Source organism: Dama dama, unplaced genomic scaffold, assembly GCF_033118175.1.
Source record: "Dama dama isolate Ldn47 unplaced genomic scaffold, ASM3311817v1 ptg000096l, whole genome shotgun sequence".
Taxonomy (NCBI): Eukaryota; Metazoa; Chordata; class Mammalia; order Artiodactyla; family Cervidae; genus Dama; species Dama dama.
Window position 1 is genome coordinate 4,130,226 of NW_026870910.1, and position 7,183 is coordinate 4,137,408.

A 7,183-nucleotide genomic window follows, 5' to 3' on the forward strand; every position below is an offset into this window, starting at 1 on the left:
AATATGAAAAGGTGTGAAAAATTTCGAAGAGCCTGAAGAGGTGTGAAAAATACGAAGAGCATGAAAAGTTGTGAAAAATACGAAGTGCTTGAAAAGGTGTGAAACATACGAAGAGCCTGAAATGGTGTGAAAAATGTGCAGAGCATGAAAGGTTGTGAAAACTACGAAGAGCTTGAAAAGGTCTGAAAAATATCAAGAGCTTGAAAAGTTCTGAAGTATATGAAGAGCATGAAAAGGTGTGAAAAATACCAGGAGCATGAAAAGCTGTGAAAAATACGAAGAGCAAGAAAAATTCTGAAAAATACGAAGAGCATGTAAAGGTCTGAAAACTTTGAAGAGCATGAAAAGTTGTGAACAATATGAGGTTCATGAAATGGTGTGAAAAATATGAAGAGCATGAAACGGTGTGTAAAATATGAAGAGCATGAAAAGGTTTGAAAAATACCAGGAGCATGAAAAGCTGTGATTTACGAGGAGAATGAAAAGTTCTGAAAAATAGGAGGAGCATGAAAAGGTGTGAAAAATGCGAGGAGCATGAAAAGGTCTGAAAAATACCAGGAGCATAAAAAGTTGTGAATAATATGAGGAGTATGAAAAGGTGTGAACAATATGAGGAGCATGGGAAGTTGTGAAAAACACAAGGAGCGTGAAAAGGTCTGAAAAATACGAGGAGCATGCAAAGGTCTGAAAAATACGAGGAGCTTGCAAAGGTCTGAAAAATACGAGTAGCATGAAAAGGTCTAAAATATACGAGGAGCATGAAAAGGTGTGAATAATACGAGGAGCATGAAAAGGTCTAAAATATACAAGGAGCATGAAAAGGTGTGAATAATACAAAAAGCACGAAGAGTTGTGAAAAATACGAAGAGCATGAAAAGGTGTGAAAAATTACGAAGTGCAAGAAAAGTTGTGAAAAATTACGAGGAACATGAAAAGATGTGAAAAATACAAAGAGCATGAAAAGGTGAAAAATACAAAGAGCATGAAAAGGTGTGATAAATATGAAGAGCATTAAACGGTGTGAAAAATACGAAGTGCATGAAACGCTGTGAAAAATAGGAAGAGCTTGAAAAGTTCTGAAAAATATGAAGAGCATGAAAAGGTGTGAAAAATCCCAGGAGCATGAAAAGCTGTGAACAATACGAAGAGCATGAAAAATTCTGAAACATACGAAGAGCATGTAAAGGTTTGAAAACTATGAAGAGCATGAAAAGTTGTGAACAATATGAGGTTCATGAAATGGTGTGAAAAATATGAAGAGCATGAAACGGTGTGTAAAATATGAAGAGCATGAAACGGTGTGAAAAATACCAGGAGCATGAAAAGCTGTGATTTACAAGGACAATGAAAAGTTCTGAAAAATAGGAGGAGCATGAAAAGGTCTGAAAAATACCAGAAGCATAAAAAGTTGTGAATAATATGAGGAGTATGAAAAGGTGTGAACAATATGAGGAGCATGAGAAGTTGTGAAAAACACGAGGAGCGTGAAAAGTTCTGAAAAATACGAGGAGCATGCAAAGGTCAGAAAAATACGAGGAGCTTGCAAACGTCTGAAAAATACGAGTAGCATGAAAAGGTCTAAAATATACGAGGAGCATGAAAAGGTGTGAATAATACGAGGAGCATGAAAAGGTCTAAAATATACAAGGAGCATGAAAAGGTGTGAATAATACGAAAAGCATGAAAAGGTGTGAAAAATACGAAGAGCATGAAAAGGTGTGAAAAATTACAAAGTGCATGAAAATTTGTGAAAAATTACGAAGACCATGAACAGATGTGAAAAATAAAAAGAGCACGAAAAGGTGTGAAAAATACGAAGAGCATGAAAAGGTGTGAAAAATACGAAGTGCATGAAACGCTGTGAAAAATACGAAGCATCAGAATGTCTGAAAAATACGAAGAGCATGAAATAGTGTGAAAAATACGAAGAGCATGAAAAGTTCTGAAAAATACGAAGAACATGAAAAGATGGGACAAATACGAAGAGGATGAAAAGATGTAAAAAATATGAAGAGCACGACAGGGTGTGAAAAATACGAAGAGCATGAAAAGGGGTGAAAAATTTCGAAGAGCCTGAAAAGGTGTGAAAAATACGAAGAGCATGAAAATTTGTGAAAAATACGAAGTGCATGAAAAGGTGTGAAACATACGAAGAGCCTGAAACGGTGTGAAAAATACAAAGAGCATGAAAAGATCTGAAAAATACGAAGAGAATGATAAAACCTGAAAAATACGAAGAGCATGAAAAGGTGTAAAAAATTTGAAAAGCATGCCAAGGTGTGAAAAATATGAAGAGCATGAAACGGTGTGTAAAATATGAAGAGCAAGAAAAGGTTTAAAAAATATGAAGAGCATGAAAAGTTGTGTAAAATATGAGGAGCAAGAAAAGGTTTAAAAAATACGAAGAGCATGAAAAGGTGTGAAAAATTTGAAAAGCATGACAAGGTGTGAAAAATATGAAGAGCATGAAACGGTGTGAAAAATAAGAAGAGCAAGAAAAGGTTTAAAAAATAAGAAGAGCATGAGAAGTTGTGTAAAATATGAAGAGCATGTAAACGTGTGAAAAATATGTGGAGCATGAAAAGGTCTGAAAAATGTGAAGAGCATGAAAAGCTGTGAAAAATCTGAGGAGCATGAAACGGTGTGACAATATGAAGCTCATGAAAAGATGTGAAAAATATGAGGAGCATGAAATGGTGTGAAAAATAAGAAGAGCATGAAAAGCTCTAAAAAATATGAAGAGCATGAAAAGGTGTGAAAAATATGAAGAGCATGAAAAGGTGTGAAAAATACAAAGAGCATGAAAAGGTGGGAAAAATACAAAGAGCATGAAAAGTTCTGAAAAATAGGAGGAGCATGAAAAGGTCTGAAAAATATCAAGAGATTGAAAAGGTCTGAAAAATATGAAAGGCATGAAAAGTTGTGAAAAATTGAAGAGCATGAAAAGGTCTGAAAAATATCAAGAACATGAACTTCTGAAAAATATCAAGAGCATGAAAAGGTATGAAAAATATGAAGAGCATGAAAAGTTCTGAAAATACGAAGAGCATGAAGAGCATGAAAATTTCTGAAAAATATGAAGAGCTGAAAAGGTGTGAAAAATATAATGAGCATGAAAAGTTGTGAATAATATGAGGAGTATGAAAGTTGTGAACAATATGAGGAGGATGAGAAGTTGTGAAAAATACGAGGAGTGTGAAAAGTTCAGAAAAATACGAGGAGCATGCAAAGGTCTGAAAAATACGAGGAGCATGAAAAGGTCTGAAAAATACAAAAAGCATGAAACGGAAAAATGAGAAGAGGATGAAAAGGTGTGAAAAATATGAAAAGGTGTGAAAAATTTCGAAGAGCCTGAAGAGGTGTGAAAAATACGAAGAGCATGAAAAGTTGTGAAAAATACGAAGTGCTTGAAAAGGTGTGAAACATACGAAGAGCCTGAAATGGTGTGAAAAATGTGCAGAGCATGAAAGGTTGTGAAAACTATGAAGAGCTTGAAAAGGTCTGAAAAATATCAAGAGCTTGAAAAGTTCTGAAGTATATGAAGAGCATGAAAAGGTGTGAAAAATACCAGGAGCATGAAAAGCTGTGAAAAATACGAAGAGCAAGAAAAATTCTGAAAAATACGAAGAGCATGTAAAGGTCTGAAAACTTTGAAGAGCATGAAAAGTTGTGAACAATATGAGGTTCATGAAATGGTGTGAAAAATATGAAGAGCATGAAACGGTGTGTAAAATATGAAGAGCATGAAAAGGTTTGAAAAATACCAGGAGCATGAAAAGCTGTGATTTACGAGGAGAATGAAAAGTTCTGAAAAATAGGAGGAGCATGAAAAGGTCTGAAAAATACCAGGAGCATAAAAAGTTGTGAATAATATGAGGAGTATGAAAAGGTGTGAACAATATGAGGAGCATGGGAAGTTGTGAAAAACACAAGGAGCGTGAAAAGGTCTGAAAAATACGAGGAGCATGCAAAGGTCTGAAAAATACGAGGAGCTTGCAAAGGTCTGAAAAATACGAGTAGCATGAAAAGGTCTAAAATATACGAGGAGCATGAAAAGGTGTGAATAATACGAGGAGCATGAAAAGGTCTAAAATATACAAGGAGCATGAAAAGGTGTGAATAATACAAAAAGCACGAAAAGTTGTGAAAAATACGAAGAGCATGAAAAGGTGTGAAAAATTACGAAGTGCAAGAAAAGTTGTGAAAAATTACGAGGAACATGAAAAGATGTGAAAAATACAAAGAGCATGAAAAGGTGAAAAATACAAAGAGCATGAAAAGGTGTGATAAATATGAAGAGCATTAAACGGTGTGAAAAATACGAAGTGCATGAAACGCTGTGAAAAATAGGAAGAGCTTGAAAAGTTCTGAAAAATATGAAGAGCATGAAAAGGTGTGAAAAATCCCAGGAGCATGAAAAGCTGTGAACAATACGAAGAGCATGAAAAATTCTGAAACATACGAAGAGCATGTAAAGGTTTGAAAACTATGAAGAGCATGAAAAGTTGTGAACAATATGAGGTTCATGAAATGGTGTGAAAAATATGAAGAGCATGAAACGGTGTGTAAAATATGAAGAGCATGAAACGGTGTGAAAAATACCAGGAGCATGAAAAGCTGTGATTTACAAGGACAATGAAAAGTTCTGAAAAATAGGAGGAGCATGAAAAGGTCTGAAAAATACCAGAAGCATAAAAAGTTGTGAATAATATGAGGAGTATGAAAAGGTGTGAACAATATGAGGAGCATGAGAAGTTGTGAAAAACACGAGGAGCGTGAAAAGTTCTGAAAAATACGAGGAGCATGCAAAGGTCTGAAAAATACGAGGAGCTTGCAAACGTCTGAAAAATACGAGTAGCATGAAAAGGTCTAAAATATACGAGGAGCATGAAAAGGTGTGAATAATACGAGGAGCATGAAAAGGTCTAAAATATACAAGGAGCATGAAAAGGTGTGAATAATACGAAAAGCATGAAAAGGTGTGAAAAATACGAAGAGCATGAAAAGGTGTGAAAAATTACAAAGTGCATGAAAATTTGTGAAAAATTACGAAGACCATGAACAGATGTGAAAAATAAAAAGAGCATGAAAAGGTGTGAAAAATACGAAGAGCATGAAAAGGTGTGAAAAATATGAAGAGCATGAAAAGGTGTGAAAAATACGAAGTGCATGAAACGCTGTGAAAAATACGAAGCATCAGAATGTCTGAAAAATATGAAGAGCATGAAATAGTGTGAAAAATACGAAGAGCATGAAAAGTTCTGAAAAATACGAAGAACATGAAAAGATGGGACAAATACGAAGAGGATGAAAAGATGTAAAAAATATGAAGAGCACGACAGGGTGTGAAAAATACGAAGAGCATGAAAAGGGGTGAAAAATTTCGAAGAGCCTGAAAAGGTGTGAAAAATACGAAGAGCATGAAAATTTGTGAAAAATACGAAGTGCATGAAAAGGTGTGAAACATACGAAGAGCCTGAAACGGTGTGTAAAATATGAAGAGCATGAAAAGGTGTGAATAATATAAGGTTAATGAAATGGTGTGAAAAATATGAAGATCATGAAACGGTGTGTAAAATATGAAGAGCAAGAAAAGGTGTGAAAAATACGCAGAATATGAAAAGGTCTGAAAAATAGGAGGAGCATGAATAGGTCTGAAAATACGAAGAGCATGAAGAGAATGAAAAGTTCTGAAAAATATGAAGAGCATGAAAAGTTGTGAAAAATATGAAGAGCATGAAAATGTGTGAATATTATGACGAGCATGAAAAGGTGTGAACAATATGAGGAGCATGAGAAGTTGTGAAAAATACGAGGAGCATGAAAAGTTCTGAACAATATGAAGAGCATGAAAAGGTGTGAACTATATGAAGAGCATGAAAAGGTGTGAAAAATATGAGGAGCATGAAAAGGTCTGAAAAATAAGAGGAGCTTGAAAGGTCTGAAAAATTTGAGGAGCATGAAAAGATCTGAAAAATACGAGGAGGTTAAAAATTCTGAAAAATATGAAGAGCATGCAAAGTTCTGAAAAATACCCGGAGCATGAAAAGGTCTGAAAAATACAAAGAGCATGAAAAGGCGTGAAAATCACGAAGAGCATGCAAAGGTGTGAAAAATACGAGGAGCATGAAAATGTGTGAAAAATACGAGGAGCATGAAAAGGTCTGAAAAAAAAAGAGGAACATGAAATGGTGTGAAAAATACGAGAACCATGAAAATGCGTGAAAATCACGAAGAGCATGAAAAGGTGTGAAAAATACGAGGAGCATGTAAAGGTCTGAAAAATAGAAGTAGCATAAAAAGGTCTGAAAAATACGGGGAGCATGAAAAGGTCTGAAAAATACGAGGAGCATGAAAAGGTGTGAAAAATACGAGGAGTATGAAAAGGTGTCAAAAACACGAAGAGCATGAACAGGTGTGAAATATTACAAAGAGCATGAAAAGGTGTGAAAAATATGAGGAGCATGAAAAGGTCTGAAAAATATCAAGAGATTGAAAAGGTCTGAAAAATATGAAAGGCATGAAAAGTTGTGAAAAATTGAAGAGAATGAAAAGGTCTGAAAAATATCAAGAACATGAAAACTTCTGAAAAATATCAAGAGCATGAAAAGGTATGAAAAATATGAGGAGCATGAAAAGTTCTGAAAATACGAAGAGCATGAAGAGCATGAAAATTTCTGAAAAATATGAAGAGCTGAAAAGGTGTGAAAAATATAATGAGCATGAAAAGTTGTGAATAATATGAGGAGTATGAAAGTTGTGAACAATATGAGGAGGATGAGAAGTTGTGAAAAATACGAGGAGTGTGAAAAGTTCAGAAAAATACGAGGAGCATGCAAAGGTCTGAAAAATACGAGGAGCATGAAAAGGTCTGAAAAATACAAAAAGCATGAAACGGAAAAATGAGAAGAGGATGAAAAGGTGTGAAAAATATGAAAAGGTGTGAAAAATTTCGAAGAGCCTGAAGAGGTGTGAAAAATACGAAGAGCATGAAAAGTTGTGAAAAATACGAAGTGCTTGAAAAGGTGTGAAACATACGAAGAGCCTGAAATGGTGTGAAAAATGTGCAGAGCATGAAAGGTTGTGAAAACTACGAAGAGCTTGAAAAGGTCTGAAAAATATCAAGAGCTTGAAAAGTTCTGAAGTATATGAAGAGCATGAAAAGGTGTGAAAAATACCAGGA